This window comes from Beta vulgaris, chromosome 6 (assembly GCF_026745355.1).
Source record: "Beta vulgaris subsp. vulgaris cultivar EL10 chromosome 6, EL10.2, whole genome shotgun sequence".
NCBI classification, from domain to species: domain Eukaryota; kingdom Viridiplantae; phylum Streptophyta; class Magnoliopsida; order Caryophyllales; family Amaranthaceae; genus Beta; species Beta vulgaris.
The window spans coordinates 10,496,145-10,517,042 of NC_079207.1; the positions used below are offsets into that span (position 1 = coordinate 10,496,145).

At 33.8% G+C, this 20,898-nt stretch overlaps 1 long non-coding RNA gene and 1 other non-coding gene across 2 annotated transcripts; one reads left to right on the top strand and one right to left on the bottom strand.

Moving 5' to 3' along the window:
- Positions 1-585: 585 nt before the first annotated feature.
- LOC104895664 (hypothetical protein) lies at positions 586-5,087 on the bottom strand. Its single transcript, XR_008969931.1, has 4 exons — positions 4,068-5,087; positions 1,602-1,694; positions 975-1,042; positions 586-887 (listed from the first exon to the last, which is right to left on the bottom strand). It is a non-coding gene; the product is annotated as a hypothetical protein (transcript).
- A 4,724-nt stretch (positions 5,088-9,811) lies between these two features.
- On the top strand, positions 9,812-13,964 carry LOC125498208 (uncharacterized). Its single transcript, XR_007274999.2, has 4 exons — positions 9,812-10,248; positions 10,316-10,432; positions 12,904-12,960; positions 13,673-13,964. It is a non-coding gene; the product is annotated as an uncharacterized LOC125498208 (long non-coding RNA).
- Positions 13,965-20,898: the final 6,934 nt, after the last annotated feature.

Here is a 20,898-nt window from a genome sequence, read left to right on the forward strand (position 1 = left end):
CACTTCTTTCCTTTAAAATAGTAAAAAAAAAAAACTCTTTGTGGACCGTCCTCACCTTCATCTTTGCTCTACTCATCGTCAATGTCGTCGCTCAAACCCGTGCCCAAGCTCTCCGACAACTTCTTCAACTTCATTAACTATCACGAGTTTATCTTCCAAGATTGGTATTTTCCTCCGGTCGTCCATCTTGTGGGGGTGTATAGAAGATATACACTATAAGATATACGTATAGTATATATCTTAGTCAAATATTTCAGTTATTGTAATCTAGTATATTTACGATATCATGTGTATCTTTAGGATATTATCTCTTAATTTGTATAGCATATTCTCTAGAATATTATTAGCGTAATATATTTATTTCCTCTATTCATTATCATAGTTGTTCTATAAATAAGTTGTAAACTCTTTCAATATATTTAAGCTTTCTCATACTCTATCAATGTGTATAATGCATCTTTGTATAATTGAAGACACATGTGAGTCTCTAAGTGCTTCGATGTGATCATCATCAGTAGCCCATCATGCGGACTATATTATTTTCTTATTTTGCTTGTAAGTATAGTAGCTTTTATATACGGTGGATTGACTTAACCAATATGTTGCTCTATAATTAAACCATCAGGCATTGCAGTATAGTAAAAACTTCATGTATACTCTCTAAATTTACGACATACATATAATCGTCTCTATCCCTTCATCATTTTGAAAAATTGTACAATAAGTTTTTTATTTCACATTATTTACTATTGCCGTTGCTTTCAGATTTTGGAGGCGAATCAATGAGAAATGACTTCATGGTCTTGTAAAGCACTTTGGGCTTCTCTATGTTAATTGCGTGCCCTGCTTTCTTGATTATGACTAGTTGCGCGCTTTCACCTATATGCCTACACGCACAAAACGAAACCACATTAGTAGACTATAACATGAAAGAACATAAATTAACATTGGTGTTAATACATATATGATAGTACCTCTTTAATCTATGAGCAAGTTCTACTGGGAATATTTGATCTTGTTCTCCCCATATGATTAATGTCGTCTGCACCAACGCGATTAGTGATATGACATGAGTTTCTAATTCGATAGAGCTAATCAAGTATGACTAGGTTTGTGCACATAGCTTGACCCAAACTGATTTGGAGCAACTTTAAGCTGCCATCTAGTGGACCAATTCGCTTGATTGGACCACTTATTGAAGGTGTGGCATGGCCTGGTTGGCTTTGTGCCTGATCGGCCCAATTTCATCGCGATTTTTGGGCTAAAATTTACTCGCTTTTTGGGCCGGGCCATATATATGAGAGTCCATGAAACATCAAATAAACAACAATAATGAAAGCTAAGGTCCCGTTCGTTATCGATTTTTGTTTTCAGTTTTCAGTTTTTTTTTAAAAAAACTAAAAACCAAAAACTGGAAACCAGAAAAAGTGGTTTTCACTTTTCAGTTATCAGTTTTCAAAATCATCATGTTCCCAATAAATTTGACTAATTTTTTATTCATTGTAGAACATATATCATATGACTTTGAAAATCAAAAAACCTAAAAACAGAAAACTACACTAATACCGAACAGGCCCTAATATTCATAATTGAGTTATTACCTGGTTTATCTTGGGAAGGTTAGCAAGTTTCCTATCCTTATGCAAGGCTTCTATCAACTGTCTTCTCTCCACTAGATTTTCTGTGCACATCACCTGAGGTGTGCAAGGAAGTGTAGTTTCACTTTCAAAATTAACATACCATGACGAAAATGATAATGATAAAACAAAATTAGCTAGAAAAGGCTTTCAACAATTACAAGCATCTTAGAGTTTGGCTAAATGGTCTTTTTGTAATTTTTGAGAAAAAAAAAAGAATATGACAAAAGGCTGTATTGTTATCTTCAAGAAAAAAGAAGAGAAAACTAGGACAATCTCCAATTACTTACCTTGTAATGATTAAAACGAGGTCATTTTGTTTTTTAATAGATTTAGTTCTTTTGATTCTGTTCTTTTGGACTAAATTAATGGGAAATTTAGTTCAATTCAATCCGATTCAATTAGTTTCTTCTCATAATTTTAGTTTGATTCATTCCAATTTAGCTTGTTTTCTTTCATAATTTTAATTCAGTTCAATTTAATTCAGACAAATTCAGTTTAATTCAATTCAGTCTAAAAAAAAAGGACACCTAAGGTCATGTGCAGGGTGAGCAATTGCACAGGACTTCCAAAATATAAGGGGTAAATTTATTAGTTGTTCACTCAAAGTAAGTAAATTTATTAGTTGTTCACTCAAAGTACCAGCCCGGACCCAGTGGGTATTAAAAATCTGGAATTGGAAATGGTCCAACCGGGTCTTAAATTTTTGGGACCCAGACCCGGAACCGGTGGGTACCAGGTCCAAAACTGGGTACCCTGTTGTAAGTTAAACAACATACTAAGATGGGCCAATTGAGCTATAAAATTTTTTAAAAAAATTTAATGGGCCTAAAGGCTTACTAAGTACTAACTTTTTACTTTACAACTATTATCCTATTATCAATTCTATATGAGTATATGGAAAAAACCAATTCTAAGTACCGGGTACCCGGACCCAGATCCGCTCCAACCGGGTACCCAAAGTCGGAACCAATCAAATCGGGTACCCACCTGGTACCGGGTCCGACAAAATTTTATCCAGAATTGGAACCAGGTGTAACCGGGTCCATTTTTTTGGACCCAGACCCTGAACTAGTTGGACTGGGTCGGGGTCCAAACCCAACAGGTCCATATCGGGTTCGGATTTGGGTATCCGGATTTTCTGCTCACCCCTAGCTGCCTACTAGGGTATGGACTAGGCTTTTTTCATAAAAGAAATTCAGCTAACCACTTAAATCCAACCGAGATACATAATACAAGGCATATTACTATTTGGTTATATTGGATTTTTGGATCCAATTACCCTCAATCCAATCCGATCCAAAAATCCAATTTTTCAAAAAATTTCAATCTCAATCCAATCCGAACACAGTTCTAATCCAATCCAAATTACTGATTCGGATTGGATTGGGTTGGATTTTAGATTTTATCCGAATAACTTTCACCCCTAGCTTAGTCTATTCCTATTCTCCAAAAAAAAACCTATAAATTATTCTTTCATCTCTTCTTATTCACTCAATCTTTCAATCCTTATAATCTATTTAGCACAGGACCCTATATTATACGTGACGGCCTGTAAAAACACATGTCCTGAGTGAGTTCTATGATGATATGAAATTTCTAGCTCTCATTAATAATGATAGGCCCACACCTCTCTCTCTCTCTCTATATAACAAAGTATTATCATGACTCACAGCTAGAGGTGTTCATTTCGGATATCCGATATGAATCGAAATTCGGATCGAGAAAAATGCAATTCGAATCCGGTCTGAAATTTCGGATCGGATATCCAAAACTTTAAAAAAATCAAAGAAAAAGTTCATAGAATAAGTTTCGGATCGGAGATTTCGGATATCCGACTTGGAAGCGAATTTTTGGGTATCGATATCCGAAAATTTCTCATGTTTCGGATATCCGAAAATGAAAATTTTCAATCCTTATCCGATCCAAAAAAATTTGTTATTCGATCCCAAATATCCAAAAATTAAAAAATCGAATCAAATATATTTAAAAAATCGGATTTGATATTTATGAGCACCAATAATCACATTCACACAGCATCAAGAAAGATAGAACTAGAAGACATCCTAGTCTGTGTCTCCTAGAGTCCTAACTCCTACCTAAATTTTTTTGAGGTAACTCCCATCAAAAAAACTAGTATAATTTTTAAGAAGTACCTAAAAGACTAAAATAGATCAAATGAATTAAGCTACCTTATTTCCTTATCTTTAAAAATTACTTTCATTCTTATGGTTTCACCTATTTTAATAAATATAACATTGAAAACAAATTGGTCAATAACACAAAAGTCAAAGTAAGAGAAATAAAAAAGACTATACAATAATTCATATATACTCAATATATATTATTGATAAATGCCTAAAATAATGCAAATGAGTTGAAGTAAAACTTAAAAAAACAATGGAGTGAATTATTAATTGAAACACTTACTTGAATAAAATCAGTGAGGAAGCAAGAGGCATAAACTTAGCAGGTTTATAGAAAGAAAGCTTCATTAATTCCTTCAATTTATCAGGAGTTTGAGGTAGTAATATTGCGGCTGCATCATCAACACTAGAAACCTTAAACATTCCATCAATCATATCTTTCTCTTCTGCACAAACTCCAGAACAAACAAGAACCAACTTTTGTACATCATCAGGAAACTGAGCTGCCATACTATAAGCTACAAATCCACCATAACTAACACCACAAACACTCATTTTCTTCACACAAAACTCATTGATCATCATCTTCGTTACACACTGAGCTTGAAACGACTCGGTCCGATCGGACCGAGTCGTGTAGGACTCGCCAAAGAAGACGAGATCAGGAACATAAACGTTAAATTTTGGGATTAATGGATTGATAAAATAATCCCATTGCCACATAGCATTTGCACCTAGACCATGGATTAATACAAGGTTTGCTTTATTTTCTTTGGGTTTTTTTGGTGCCCAACAATGCATTGTTGTACCATCTCCTAGATTTGTTGTCACTGATTTTAATCCTGCTTTTTCAAATGAATATTTGTAGCAACTATCTCTTGAAGATGTGAAGCTGAAACATTTTGCCATTTTTTTCTTCTGGGTTTTTTTATATGAACATTAAACAGGGGTGATAATTAACTAATAATACTGAAATTAATCAAATTTGGAAGATGTAATTAGAGAAAATTTGAGAGGTTGAAGAAAGTGATTATGGTAGTTTAGAATGAACTGATTTTAAGTAAAGAATGAATTTGTTTTCAATGATGAGATTCACGTTTGGAGAGAGAGAGAGAGAGAGATTGAATTATTGAAAGGTGGGGAGAGAAGGCTAAAACATGCCAATTACCAAGAACAGCTTTTGGGCTTTATGATAACCAATCAAAACATGACATTTGAGTTTATTGTTGCTACTTTACCAATAAAAAATTGAAAAAAATGAAATTCAATGTGCTGCACCATACTTTTTTAAGACAAAATTGAAAAGATACACTAGACTACTAGAGACTAGAGAGAGACATCTTCTCTTAAGAATTAAGATTGTGGTTATTGAAAGCTTAGGTGGTTGATTGATTGCCTATAAATATTGGAAAAATAAAAGGTACTCCCTCCATTCTAAAATATAATTTTCATTTTTTTTACGGTAATTTATGCAAATAGAATATGAGTAAGATGGATAGTAAAGATTTTTTGTTTATTTCAATAAATGTTGTATAGGAAAAGATGATTTTAGGAGAGCGAATGGAGAATAATTGGTGAAAGAGCATTAATTGTAACATTTTGGTTAAATAAACAAAGGAAAAAACAAAATTCAAGAAGCAAATAAATGATGGGACACGATTTTTCTAGATAAATTACGGAAAAATGTGGAACTAAATATGGAAATGGGAACTATATTTTGGGACACCCAAAATAGAAATGGAAACTATATTTTGGGACGGAGGGAGTATTAATGAATCAACTCAATTAAAAGTATAATTTGATGGTTGATGTTATAAGTATAGTTTTATATTTTATCACGTCACTACATGTGAGAATCTTTTGAGATTGAATTGTGGATACAATACATATGTTTCCTCATACATAGCACTAAATATTCCACTTAAATAAGAGGGTGGATGAGATTTGAACTTGTAACCTAAGTTAAACTGATAGTTGGAGCTTCAAGAATAGTTTTATATACTATCATATTGGATTTCAAAAATGCGCATCAAAAAAAAAAAAATTGGATTTCAAAAATGATAAATTTTGATTGACACCAAAAAGTAAAACTGAATGAAATGTGAAAAATTGTCAACAAATAAAACTTCTCGTAGAATATGTTAAATTAATTATTTACTCCTTCTAGGTCAATCAAAATTAATTTGGAAAAAGAAATTTAAAAAATATGTGGCAATGAGTAAATGCCAAGTGGGTGAAGCTTAGTAAATTGGAAAAAAAAAAATTGTTGAAGATAAAAGAATGTTAATATAATTGAAAGTGACCAAGTATTGACTAATTTTTGGATTGGTAGGAACACTTATAGGAGTATTAATCTATACTAATATATTAAAAGACGTGTGTGACAATATTACATATTATGTGGGACTTCTGTTATTCCATTAAAACTGTCTAATATGTACAAATGTTATGTCAATTAACAAAAGTAAAATTGGTTTGCAACAAAATTCAAACCTGTGACATCTGCTTTATTTTTTTTTGATTTGGTAATTTACTGGCCTAACTAGGTGTTGGGTATATGGCATGATATGGAGCTCATGGAGGTGTATATGGGTGTGGAGATGATGTTGCGTAGAAGGAATATGTCATTTGGGACATAAGGCTGACTTTGAATGCACATATCTTTCAATCTATAAATGATTTTGAGGTGATTCAAATTGGAGGTGATAGCTTGTTCCTAGAGATTTCCAACGATAGGTCATATGCCCATTTCCGCTGAGAAACAAGAAAGTTATGGCTGTTTTAACGAAGGTTGGGATTTTCGCCCGATCGGGTCAGAGTCGGACGGGGGAGCCCGATCGGGCCCACAACGAAATCTGCAGCAGGTCATTTTTTAGCATTACCCGATCGGGCGAGACACCGTATTACGACTTGGGTGTGTCTTCACCCGGTCGGGCCTGAGACGAGTAATGAAAAGGTTTTAAGTGCCCGATAGGGCGGGGGTGCGTTTTGTGCGGTTTTGATTCTAAAACGCATTTTTCTCGATGGGGGTATAAATAGGTGCCCTAATACGCCTTTTATTATGATTATTCATCATTATTCACAGATTAGAGAGAGAAAAAGCTATAGAGAGAGTTCTTGAGCGCTTTTGTAATCTTTCTTGAATATTCATCGATTCCTAGTGCATATTCGTGGTTTTTCTCCCAGTTCTTGGGTTTCCACGTAAAAGTTCTTGTGTGTTCTTTTTTGCTTTGTTGTTTGTTGTTCTATTATTGTTTGCTATTATTTCTAGATTGATAGTCAATAGAACTTACAGTAGGCTAAACCCTCATGAGTTAGGGGATAAGAAGGGGATCCCAACCCATAAGGAAACTTCCAGAGACTGGAAAGTGGAGATTTATACCCAGAAGCATAAGTCCACACAAACACCCCAAATATAGGGTTGATGAGAAACATACTCCCGACCATGAGGTTGGGAGGTGGGAGCTCCAACCATTGGGCTCCCACATGATTCTCTGTGACATCTGTTTTATATATAGCACAAATACCACCTCAATCAACATTTAATCTTGCAATAAATGTTGAGTTTTTATAATATTTTAATGCGAATGGAAAAAAATGCATATCAAGTTCGGAAAACAATACCACCCGGGCAACGCTCGGACCCAAATACTAGTTATATATCTATATAAATATATTAAAAAACGTTCCTAAATAAGAAATTGTACTACGTGGCGCTCTTCCTAGGGAGGTTTAGTTCATGTAATCCATGTACATTTAAAAAATTAAAAATTGTATAGCATAGATTTTGATCCTATGACTTTAAATTCATATTCTAAAGTTTTTAACCACTAAATCAAATTGTATTTAATGTTATTATTCTAAAGTACAATATTAATAAATAAATTTTATTCTTATCTAAAATATAGCCCGAACGTAATAACTAATTATCCTAATATTGATTGTAGTAATGTAGCCAGATATAAAATGTACTACTATTATATTGGTGCAGACATATGTGGGGAATAAGAATTCAGGAAAGAAAACAGTTGGGAAAGCCAACCACCACAGAGCAGGAAATTATTAGGTGTACTCCAATATTTTTCTTCTTTTAGAAAAAAGAATTAAAAGGAGAGAGAAAAGCGCAGGTTTTTTTTAAGTGCGAACATCCAATTGGATGGAACATGCAATATTGAGGCCCATATTATCAAACTGAATTGGGCTTAGGCCTACATAATGGCATATGTATCTTGCATCAGCCTAGAGGAGTAAGTGCAAGTCCAATGGGCCAATATGTGTCTTTACTCCGGAAACAATTTAGAAGGGAGCTAAAAGGTACTTAATTTTTTTTTTTTTTTTTTGATAAGGAAAGGAAAACTTAGATAAACCCCCTTAATCTGAAGACCAACCTAAAATATTCTTGCGGATGATAAGAGAAAAATCCAGATCATAAGGAGGAAAAGAATAAAAAAGCGTAGAACAATGATGTCATTTGCTTGCCACGAAGTACGCCGCATGATTTGCCTCCCTGAAAATGTGGACCACTTGAAAAGAAGAAAACTGATCTAGATCCCAAGTTGCATCAAAAATAATATTTGCAACTTTCCACGGAATACGCCAAGAATTCCTAATAGAATTAATAACCGCAAGGTTATCACCTTCTATAATGATCTTGTTAACACCTTGGGGTAAAGCTGCCTTAATTCCTTCTCTAAGACCCCAAGCCTCTGCTTGTAAAATGGAATGAGAGCTACCAACAGCCTTAGCACCTGCTACTTTGACCTCCCCCTATTCATCACAAATAACGAAGCCACACGAAGCTTTACCACACTTCAGCTTTGAGCCATCAAAGTTTAGCTTGTGGAATCCTGTGGATGGGAAAGACCAAACAATAGCATCACCTTGACGAAGCCGCTTGGAAGAAGGGGGGCAGACCTTGACATACTCAGCAAGAATTGAGGAATACTTGAATTAGTCTTGAACCAATTTTGAGCGAAATTATTGTTGACAACAACTGCAAAAGAGGGCGAGGAAAAAGCATCTTGAAAAACAACTTGGTTACGAAAATACCAGATAAACCACCATCCAATAGAAAAAAGAATAAAATCACCAGTGAGGGCTAAAAGGTACTTGATGACAAAACAAGAACTTACATGGTGTATTGGTGTCAATGGGTTGTGAATTGTGATAAAAAAAAAACAATAATGCTTGGTGAGAAGTACATTATTATTCTCTACCATCTCATTTTGTCAGCAGTATGAATATCTATAATGAAGATGAAATTATAAGAAATTTGTAAGGAAGATCTCCTATTTATTATTATAATAGGATCTCATTTCTAAATACGCACTTTTCTTTACAAATTCCCGTCAAAAATGAAATTTCATAAATTACTGTTTTCACTATGCTGAAGTGTTGATTCGTGTAGATGGCTTGACTGACCTGCGAGATGTGCTTGTTTGTAGAGCACACTAATATGATTTGGATTAGTAAACATGTTTTGTTTAGAATATTTAATTTGTTTAGGATATTTTTTTCTAATTCTAGTTGCATTAGAATACTACTTTGTATTATAAGTATAGTTTCTCAATAATAATATTCAAAGCTTTTAGCCTCATTATTTATCACATGTATCACAACCAACAAACAAATAACCTCCAAAAATCAGATTTTCCCCCCTAAACCATGCCCGACATGACTGGTGATGACGTCACACCACCACCTCCCAAAACACCTCTAAAATTTGAACCCAATTTCAAATACTGTCTTGGCTCCCAAGATCGTCTTGGTGATTTTAGTACTCCTACTCACCTCCGTTCTGACAACTATGATGATTGGGCTAGCGATATTCAAACCGCGTTAGAAGCTCGAAGAAAGTTTTTTTTTTAGATGGTACAACCAATACACCTTATGAACCTTGCACCCTTCCTATTGGACCACTATTCAGGCCCACTACTACATTTTTTATCAAATGCAACCCCTTAAAATGGGCTAGTGCAACGATACCTTTAATACTGTTGCAATATGAGGGGCTAGTGCAACGACTGTTGATAATATCACGCTAGAAGTATAGTTATTGCAACGGTTTTGAGCTAAGCGTTGCATTAGGTGTCATAGCGTTGCAATTGGTACTTGCCAGAGAAATTGCAACGGTAGTCATGTCCCATGTCATGCCTCAAATTTCTCGAAAATTTCAAATACAGCCCCTCATACACCAAAATCCCAGTATTAATTTCTCTTAGGTTAGGAGAGAGAAAGAAAGTTTCAATAAGAGAAAGAAAAGGGGAGAGAGGGAGATATAGAGAGAGAAAGAGTATGAAATTTCGGTAAATCCATCTCAGATCTCAAACATGTATCTCTATCTATGCAAGCTCATCTCCTGCAAAATGTAAGGATGTCATTCTTTATCAGCCATTAATGCAAGTATGAAGCTTCGACGATGACTCTCGCAACTTGAACTATGTTTTGTTGTGTGTCTAATCTAGGTAATCTCCTCTTTACCTCTCATTTCAATTTCTTCTGAAATTTTCGTTAATTGTACGACTCTTGCAGTTTTGCAATTCATCAATTTTCTGCCCCCAATTCGAGGGATAGATAGAAAAAGTGAGCGAAAAGGAGCGCTTGCAAAGAGGAGATAGGCAATTCGAATCCCTTTCGAAAAATTTGAAGGTTAGTTTTTTATTAACTCTAATATAAGCTCTAAGATTAAAAGTTTGGATCTTTCACAAATTTGAGGAAAAATTCATGTATCTCTCGTGAATAATTTTGTTAATTTTACATGGGAAGCTTACAAAAAATCAATTTTGGGGGTTCAATTTAACACACTAACTTCCACTGGATACTCCACTTGTTTGTATGGCGTAAATTTTTGATCTTTTTTTGGCTCTTAACTCTTTGTGACAGATCATATGTCCTAAAAAATGAGCATAAGTTTGTTTATTCAAACTTAGAGCTGAATTTATGTTGTTGGTTTTATGGATACAAATTATGCAGATTCTTAGTGTGATGATGGTGGAGATTGTCTTGAGCATGCTTACTTGATTCGTAGTACGTTTAGGTAGCGGGCAATAAGTATGGGTACTGCGTAGTTGTGTTCATGATGTAGCTCATGGGAATTTGGTCCAATGGGGTTTTACACATTACTGATATGCTCTCTTTAGCATAACAGTTACTTCTTTATACTTTACTATGAAGTAAGGTTAGTCAGTATACGCATTGGAAGGGAGTATCAAATGCTTTATTTTAGTTTTATATGTCCAAACTCTTAACTTTTGCTGCAGTATATAGGATTTAGGACGTTACTACTATTAGAATATGATAAGCTTGGAATTCGGGAAGTGTGACAGTTTTACATCTTGCTTCTTTTTGTGTTTTCCTAATTATTTTTGCGATTTCTTTGATTGGATGACTTGCTGCAGTAGATAGGAATTAGGAGAGTTACTACTGTTAGTATAGCTAGGGGCTTATTTCAAATGTTTAGAATCTAACCCTTCAAGAACCAGTACACCCTCTTCATTTAACTGCATGGTAACACGTGTGATTAACCTCTGGTAAATTTCAGGGTCATTAAGCTTGAAAGTACTTGCGGAAACTTGTCAGTTTCTACAGTTAGAGAATTATTCTTTTACCATGAGAAAAGTACCTGTGCAGGATATAGTGTCTCCACTTCACCATCCAATGTCCATGCATATGGATCAATACTCAATTTTCCACGAGATGTTGCCTCGTATATCCCATGAAGCTTCCGGTCACTATAGTTGAATAGGAACAGAGGCATGCCTGGAGTAAAATATTGCACATACTTTATATGTGGAGAGGGTAACCCTGTTAAGAGTTTAGCAAGTTTCTTGGTCAAGCCAAATTATACACACCAGAATAAAGTGCAAACGCTAAATAGAAAATTCTCTTATGAATAAAACATGGCCAACTAACCAAATAACTGTTTGCTTTTACATTCATTGATAGTGTTGTGCTTGCACCCAAAGATTACTGGTAACCAAATAACTATTTCTAACATTTAGTTGTCAGAGGTGCTGGTAAGAAATATGCAGTACATAACACAGATCATAAGCACAACAACCTTTTATAAAGTGCTAGATGTAACAAATATATATGATAATAGACGAGCCACAACAAATAAAAAACTATCATCAACAAATTTTATAACAATAAGAGGTTTCATATGGTTGCGTATCAGCCTTGGACTTTAAGGCTGCTAAACCCCCAAACATGTCTCACGGACCTGGAAGTTCACAAAAAATACCTCTAGACAATATCTACTAGATAATACATGGTGATTTGTGATACTTGAGCTTACAAAATTGAACAAAAACACCAACCTGTAATTACTTTCAATTATTTGCTGATGTGGAGCTGGCTTGCAAGCAGTATATTTTCTTTGCATTCCAGTGAGTTAAGCTAGAAATACTTGTGCAGCCATTACTCTCATCTGCACGTGGACTTCCCTATCCGTAGTGTGCTAGTAGCTCCTTGGCTGTTTTTTATCACTGTTGATGTAAGTTTATGGTCAGAGTCTCTGGGAGCCTAGGGAGAATCTTTCAAGGAGATGTGGCTTTAAGAATGCAGGTGGCAGCAGCAGTTGTGTAGAGTCGGTTAGGGTTGTTTGTGTCCACATCGAGAGTCCTAGAGTTTAATTTCATGCACTTGGGTCCTAGGGAGTAGGTTCCGCATTATTTTAGCTGCAAGCAAAATATGCTATATTTAGTTAGACCTGCAGCAGGGAATAGATCTAGAAGTGGAGATGAACAGCCACTTGAAAAAATTAGGAAGAAGTGAAAAAAATGAAAATAGACAACATTACAAACCTAGATGATCACATTTAAGAAACAATTGTATTCACCAATTTCATTCCGCAGTCCTGTCCCGAATTCAAAGAAGCAATTTCATTCACATTTATGCAATTTTCTGTCTAGGTTTTCACTATGGGACTGCTCACAATCATATTTCTTAATTATTTTGCTCACTCATTGCTCCTTGACTGTTTTTTTTACCTTCTCAGTAGGATATAATTTTAAACATTTGACTGAATGTAAGTGCAGATCATTGCTGAATTAGAAAAGTCACCCCTTAATCTGTTTGTTCTTATGTATGATATGAGAATTACATCTCTCTCTTTGCAGATATGGGTAAAGACTGCTGAAGTTTTGGCACGTGATCGCCTTTTAAGCTCATTTCAGGTGAGTTGTTTCCTTAGACTGAAAAAGTTCAACTACTATTTGTCCCCTGAGAAATGCATTGTGTTTTTTATGGAGTGTAAGTGTATAACTTTTCTGGCGGAGGATAGTCATAGTCTCATAGAGATTCTATGGTAAGGAGGTATCGTGATGGACTGATGGTGTCCAAGAAAGGTTTGAAGTGGTTATATAGTTTTCATCATGTCATACTGGAGGTTTCTTTTTTTAATTCTGGGTTTGTCTTTATTCATTTTTTATATTTTTAGAGGGTGATGAAGGTGGAGGAAGTGACACATATGGCGGAGGATTTGTTTTGTGTTTGACCTTGCGACTGCCATGGACCGAGTTCTTATATATTACTATTGTCCTTGTATTCTTGTCTGATGGATTTAATTGTTTTGCCTGTTTTGTGCCATGGGGTTTTAGAGCTAAAAGCAATTTACCTTCCTTTAGAAGTCCATCTATCAAAGTCGTATATGTTTTCAAATCACAGATAAATCCCTTGTTCATTAATTTTCTTATGATATGAAAGAGTTGTCTCCATATAATTCTGATTAATAATGCAAGGTACTGTAATTTTATCTCTTTTATATTGTCATCTCCATCCCACATTATTCTTATTATAGCAATAGTGCAAATTACTGCAATTTTGTCTCTTTTTTTGTGTTGTTGATGGTGTACGTTTACTAACTATTACAATGTTTGAAATTTTTAGGTAAATAATAAACCAACTGGAGAAGATCAAACGTAGACGTCTCACTATACAGTATACACACTATCGGCCAGATTTAGCTAGCAATATTATAGTGATGCACTACTTGGTGGTTAGAAGGAAAATGATCTATATGTACTTATTAGAAGTATTTGTGGTACTAAAACAAATATTTATTAGTTGGGTTTGATTAAGTACATTAATTTTCGTTAATTAGGATTTGTCACGTATACTCTTAATTTAATTAGTTTTGGAAACTATAATACATATATGATAATTGTTTTTGGCATTTCAATAGTATTTTTGCATTTGTTGCATCGTTACTAATACATATCCAAGGCTGCAATATTATAGGTTTTCGGTAGGTTACAGTAATAATCGTTGCAATATCCCCACAAAAACTGAAAAAAAATATTATTTCATAAAGGCGTTGCAGTAGCTATATGATAGTGTCGCAATATATAGGGAGGCGTTGTATAGAAGCGAAAATGGGACACAATCTAAATATTAGGGTCGTTGCAATAGCCATCTAATGGCGTTGCAATAGATATAGAGGCGTTGCAATAGACTTCATAGATAATGCAACGGCTCTTTACACCTATTGCAATGGCTTTGTGGTAGCCGTTGTAATAGGTCCAAAAGGTCGTTGCATTAGACCTATAGCAACGCCTTCAAATGCAACGGTTGGAAGTCGTTGCCTTAGGCCTACTGCAACAGTATTTGGCCCTAATGCAATGGTTTTTAGGCGTTGCATTAGGCTTTAAATGTAGTAGTGAGGCCATGCTAATTTCATGGCTTATGAACACCATTGACCCGGAGGTCAAACCCACTGTAACTAAATATCGTGATGTCAAGAAGCTATGGGATACCCTAAAAGTCGTTTTGCCGTTGTTAATGGGTCTCGTGTTCTACAAATTCATGCCTCTATTGCAAAGTGCGAGAAAACCAAAACCATGTGGAAAATTGAATTCCTTGTGGAAGGAATTACATTACCGTGAACCTATTATAATGCTTGCTGCTCCGCTTGCACCGCCGGTGAGCAACACACATCCCGTCTTCAAACTAGTATGCTGCACGATTTTTTGATGGGCTTAAATTCTGATTTTTGTTCACAAACTCACCAACAAATTTTGGCTCAAGACCCACTCCCTTCACTTGATCGAGCTTACCAATTATTGATTCAGGCCGAACGTCTTCACCTCATTACATATTTCAAATTCTCTACATTATCTAGTATGATTCTTTTTCTTACTAAATGGTTCCTTGGGGGGATTGTTTTCACTCAACACCACATATAAAGTGGTATGGATGATATTGCACATCTACAAATCTACATTTGGGAATTGGAGATGAATTTCTATTACTTCATTCGTTCCTTATTTGATATTTGTACTTGGAATCTTGGCATTATATAGAATTACATAGAAGCTTCTAAATTCTTTTCCAATATATAAGAAAAAACCTAATCACGTGAGTTCTTGTTTATTTCGTTTCAATGAGTATATTAATAATATTTTTATTTTTTTTAACTTTTTACTAATATGTAATGACATGTATTAATATTAATAAAATATACCTTAATAAGTGTGTAAGTCAAACTAGTAACACTAATAAAAAAAAAGGGAGAAAGTACCATAGGAATTAAAATGAGTTTTTCCTCATAACCTCACACTAAGATTCATTACCACTACTCTCGTTTATTTACCGCCTATCTGTATAATGGACTAGTAGCTTTTGATATTGACTAATATTATGCTATGATTGCATTGCAAAGGACAGAAAAATGCACAAACATATTGACCCAATAATAATAGCAATAATAATAATAATAATAATAATAATAATAATAATAATAATAATAAATAATAATAAAATAATAATAATAATAATAATAATAATAATAATAATAATAATAATAATAATAATAATAATAATAATAATAATAATGATAATAATAATAATAATAATAATGATAATAATAATAATGATAATAATAATGATGATAATAATAATAACAATAATAACAATAATAACAATAGTAATAATAATAATAATAATAATAATAATAATAATAATAATAATAATAATAATAATAATAATATATGAATGAAATTACTATCTCAAGAGAGAATGAACCACTAAGAAACTTCCCCAAGTAGCCTGACCCCTAACATATTTTTTAATAAAACATGAAGAATCTAAGATTATCTTGTTTGATTTAATTCTAGCTAATCTCAAAAGACAAATCGTATTAGTTGTAATATTGACATATACTGAACTTCATACCACTTAAACCTAGGTGGGTTAGTGATGTAAGAAGTCACGCACTAACACTATTAGTTTCAGAATGTATATGGTTTATTCAAAAAAATAATTATAATTCTATAAGAAACGCATGATGTCTTTCAACAAAATACTACTATGTTAATCATAATTAATGATGTATACCCTACAAAAATATAACAATTGGAATGCAAAAACAACATATCGATACCACAGGAATTGAGATTGGCTCAAGGGCGACCGGGCGAGCATGATTTTGATACGGATTTGACGATTTTGAATAAAGTTATAAATAGGCTTTTATCCTAATTCTTTTGTTTGTCAATTAAATTATTAATTATATCTGTAATTTGGAATTTCTCAAAAGCAATAAAACTATTCTCTCTTTACTCATAGACGTAATCAACACTAAATTAGTGAACCACACTTAATCTATTGTTTTTATTGTTTTTATTGTTTTCTGCGTTCATTATTTATTACTATTTCTTACATTCGTTATAACACAACTTGTACGATCCCATGCGATTCTCCGTTGAACTCAATAACTGTGGGCTATGTGGCTGGAAAGTAGTGGCCGCTTACCAATCTTTAGGCACGCTAGCCATACAAAACTCATCAACATCACCAATACACCATTACAATTTACAGTACAATATTCCTATTAACCATTGTTGACCACCTTTTTACACTTTTAGTTCAGCTGTGGAGGAAAAACGTGATTTGCAATGTTCGGATTTTATACACAATCATAACCCCACTCCCCCTACTTTGTGATCCATGGAGTCAAGGTTCATGAATCATATATAATAATATATATAATTAAAGACGTCTTGGCCTAATGGTTAAGATTGAGAAGACCTAAACGATAGGTCACATGTTCAAATCCCCCTCCCCCTCTTTGTACTTTGTATCGCCTTCGTGGCTCATATGGATAAAAATATATATATATATATATATATATATATATATATATAATATAATGGACTACCTTTTTTTTCCAAAAACATAATGAACTATTTGATGCATATCACATTATTACGCTTTAAAGAAACTTTTATCATATACTAAAGTATACGATATTCATGATACACCTAAAATTACTTTTTGCTCATTCCTCATATAAAGTTCTCCAAATGATGAAAAAAGTTCTACTCATATTCTAATCACTTTTATTCATTTTCCCAAAACTTTCTCAAATGAGCAAAAGTGCTTGCTAATTTTGAAACAAAAATATTGATTTCTGTTAGAAAATAGGGTGTTGTAATTTGATTACTGCGGAACAAGTCAATGAAATAATAAGGATGAGAAAACAATAAAGAAAAACAAACAAAAGAATAAAAGGATTTAAGTGGTTCTATCAAAATAGACCTACATCTACAGGTGGGGGATTCGAGCTTCTTTAATTACTATAATGAAGAAAAACTAGAGAGAATAATACAAGGAGTCCTAAATTCTAGAGGCTAAAAGTGTTCCATAAGTTGTATCTAGTAATGAATACCAAGTAAGTCATTTTATAACATAAGGAACCTCGCACGAAAAATCCTAGAATATACTCCATAACAAAACCCAACAAGAATTGAATTCGAAAAATGCGACGCGACAAAAATTCCAGCCGCCCGATCAGGTGGTCACTTTCTTCAAGGCAGATTTGTCTCAGGCACGATCGGGCGGCGGGCGCTGTTTGCCTGATATTGATTCACGAAGGACGTCCGATCGGGTGTGCCAGCCCGACCTAACCGGGCGGGCCTGCAAAGACCCAAATTTGACGAGATTCAAGACACCAAACTAACAAATCTCCACCTTGACTTGAAATCGATCAAATAAGATAAATTCACCTTGTACAAGAAGTAATGCTCACACAAAAAAAACATAGAACCTCAATCTTAAATATGATTCCATAAACCTACTCACTTTAGGCAATCAAGAACGGGCATCTTCTATGAATTGTGTACCGATGCATCTTCAAACACAAAACTCTTTATACGAAACCATTACATGGCTTAGATTGAGAGTATAAAATCACTAACGCCAAGCATGCTTATTCAAATTGACCAAAAATCTCTTCAAACACTTCTTCATCTCAAAAACAAACTCAAGCAATTCTACAAAATTAAATGACAACAATAACATCTGTATTGCAATCGTACTTAATCAAAGCACAAAAGTACCAAAATTGAGATTAGAAATAGCATAACTAGAACAAAATCTAATGCATAACCAAGATTGCTACTTTATTACAAACTAAAAAAAAAAATCTATCATAGACTCCATAGCAAAATCCACACGATTTCTCGTTTCACAAAAAAATATCAAAAGGCACCAATCATGAATAGATCGTAGAAACCGCAACCCAAAAAAACTTGTAACCCTAAAGTGCAAGATCATCATCAAGAACATTGTTGGCGATATTTGCTGATTGATCCTCATTGGACTTTTCCCCATTTTTCTTCTTTAATTTCCAACACTCGGCTTTGATATGACCTTTCACGTGCCAATAGTTACAGACTTTATTCTTGCCATAATTCTTTCCACCATGAGCAACCAAAGCATTAGTTTGAACAGAATTATTAGATTTATTAACCAACTCATTGTCAATTAAATCTCTTTGACTTAAGACATCCTTAACATCCTGCAAACTCAAATCATCCCTACCATACAATATAGTATCTCGAAAGTGCTTATATGAAGGCGGTAAACACAACAACCTAATAGCTATATTCTCATAATCGATCTCAACATCGATGTTTTGCAAATCCATAATAATAGAGAAAAAATCATCTAAATGAGACTCAAGTGGTTTACTTTCTTCTAGACTGATATCATGAAGTCTAGATTTGAGTAGTAGACGGTTGGTCACGCTCTTTGTCATATAAAGTGATTCTAACTTCAACCACAAACTTGCATCAGTCGTCTCTTTGACAACCTTTTTAAAAACTTCATTAGATGAACATCAATGAATCGCTGAGAGTGCCTTCAAATCGATCTCATCCCACATGTCATCCGGCGTACCGAAGGTTTTTTGGATGCACCTTCAAGAGCCTTGTGACAACTACTTTGAACCAAAATGACTTTCATCTTCAATTGCCGCCATAGGCCAAAATTTACTTGCCTATCAAATTTCTCAATATGGAATTTCATTGACATAATTGAATGAAACTTGTTCTATGAACACTTAAGATCTTAAACAACCAAGCTCTTGATACCAATTTGTTAGAAAACAAAGTGCATGTTGTAATTTGATTAATGCGGAACAAGTCAATGTAACAATAAGGATGAGAAAAACAATAAAGAAGAACAAACAAAATAACACAAGGATTTACGTGGTTTAGTCAAAATAGACATACTTTCACAGGTAGGGGATTTGAGCTTCATCACTATAATGGAGAAAAACTAGAGAGAATAATACAAGGAGTCCTAAATTCTAGAGACTAAAAGTGTTCTATAAGTTGTATCAGATGAATACCAAGAAAGTCCTTTTATAACATAAGGAACCTCGCACAAAAAACCCTAGTATATACTCCATAAAAAACCTAAAAGAATCGAATTCGAAAAACGCGTCGTGGAAAAATTCCAGTCGCCCGATCGGGCGATCAAAATTTCTTCAAGCCAAATTTGTCTCGGGCACGATCGGGCGGTTGTTTGCCTAGACGGGATTCGTGAAGACCGGGCGGGCCTGCGAAGACCCAAATTTGACGAGATTCAAGGCACCAAACTAATTTCAACAAGTAAAACTAAGTCCACCATTGATTAACTCTCAAATTCAATATATATGTTTTGCTATTGATGGAGTATTTTACAATTCATCAATTTGATTGGCAACGATGAGAATAAACCATGAAAGAGAGAAATTTGCAGGTTAGAAATAATGGAGGAAAGAGAAATTTTGAAGTATGAGAAACAATGGAGGAGAGAGAAATCTAAAAGTGTTGATTCTTAAGTCATCTTTTGCATTGTTGATTACTAATTTCGCCCTTGAAAAATATTGAAAACTCTAATGTTGATTCTCAAATCTAAAATCCTTCCGCTAATTAAATTCAAAGCCCCAATATTTTCTTTTTGCCATTGATTAATTTCAATAAAAGTTGTAATTTTGGAGAGAGAGAGAGAAACAATGTAAGAGAAAATTTTAAAGGTGATAAACAATTGGGAACGGAGAAATTTGGAGATAAGAAACAACGGGTGAAAGAGAATTTTGGAGGTAAGAGAAACAATAATGGAGCATAAATTAATGAAGAAGAAGAGTAAAGAAGATGAGGAAAGAAGAGAGAGAAATTAGTGATTAGAAATGAGTAAAATTTTGCTCATTTGAAGAATTTATTACAAAATTATTCCTGTCAGCCGTGTGTGGTAATGCATGTGCTTTTATGCTCCCTATGTTCGCAATGTATCTAATAAGGTGTTGGACTATTTGAATATGACTCAAGAACTTTCATGAGCTAAAGATGGTCAAGTTTGAAGGAAATCTTTGAGCAAACAGATTAAGGATAATTTTAACTAATTATTTTCACTTGGCATAATATTTAAGTTGTAATTAATAGTAAAATATTACAAAAATAGTTATAATGATCTCCAAATACCAACAAAAACTTAGTGAAAGGTAGTTGAAACATAGAAGAGTATGGCTTGCTTACAGATTCCGATAACAAGTTAAGTTAAACTTGAAATTCAAACTTAATAAAGATCATAATTGAAATATCTATTATATAAGACAATTTTTGAGAAATTTAGTGTCCATTTGGAATATCTTATGTGTCCTTTATTTTTTTTAAAATATTTTATAATTTAATGTTAATACGTACATATTTTTATAACTTGAAGCACGCACATTAAACTCAAATGTAAGTGTCGCATGTTGAACCAATATAAACTTGGTAAGAAGTTTTGGAAATTTATAAACAACTACCTCATATTTTTCATGACTCTTGGTTCGTGGATTTTGTAGAAAT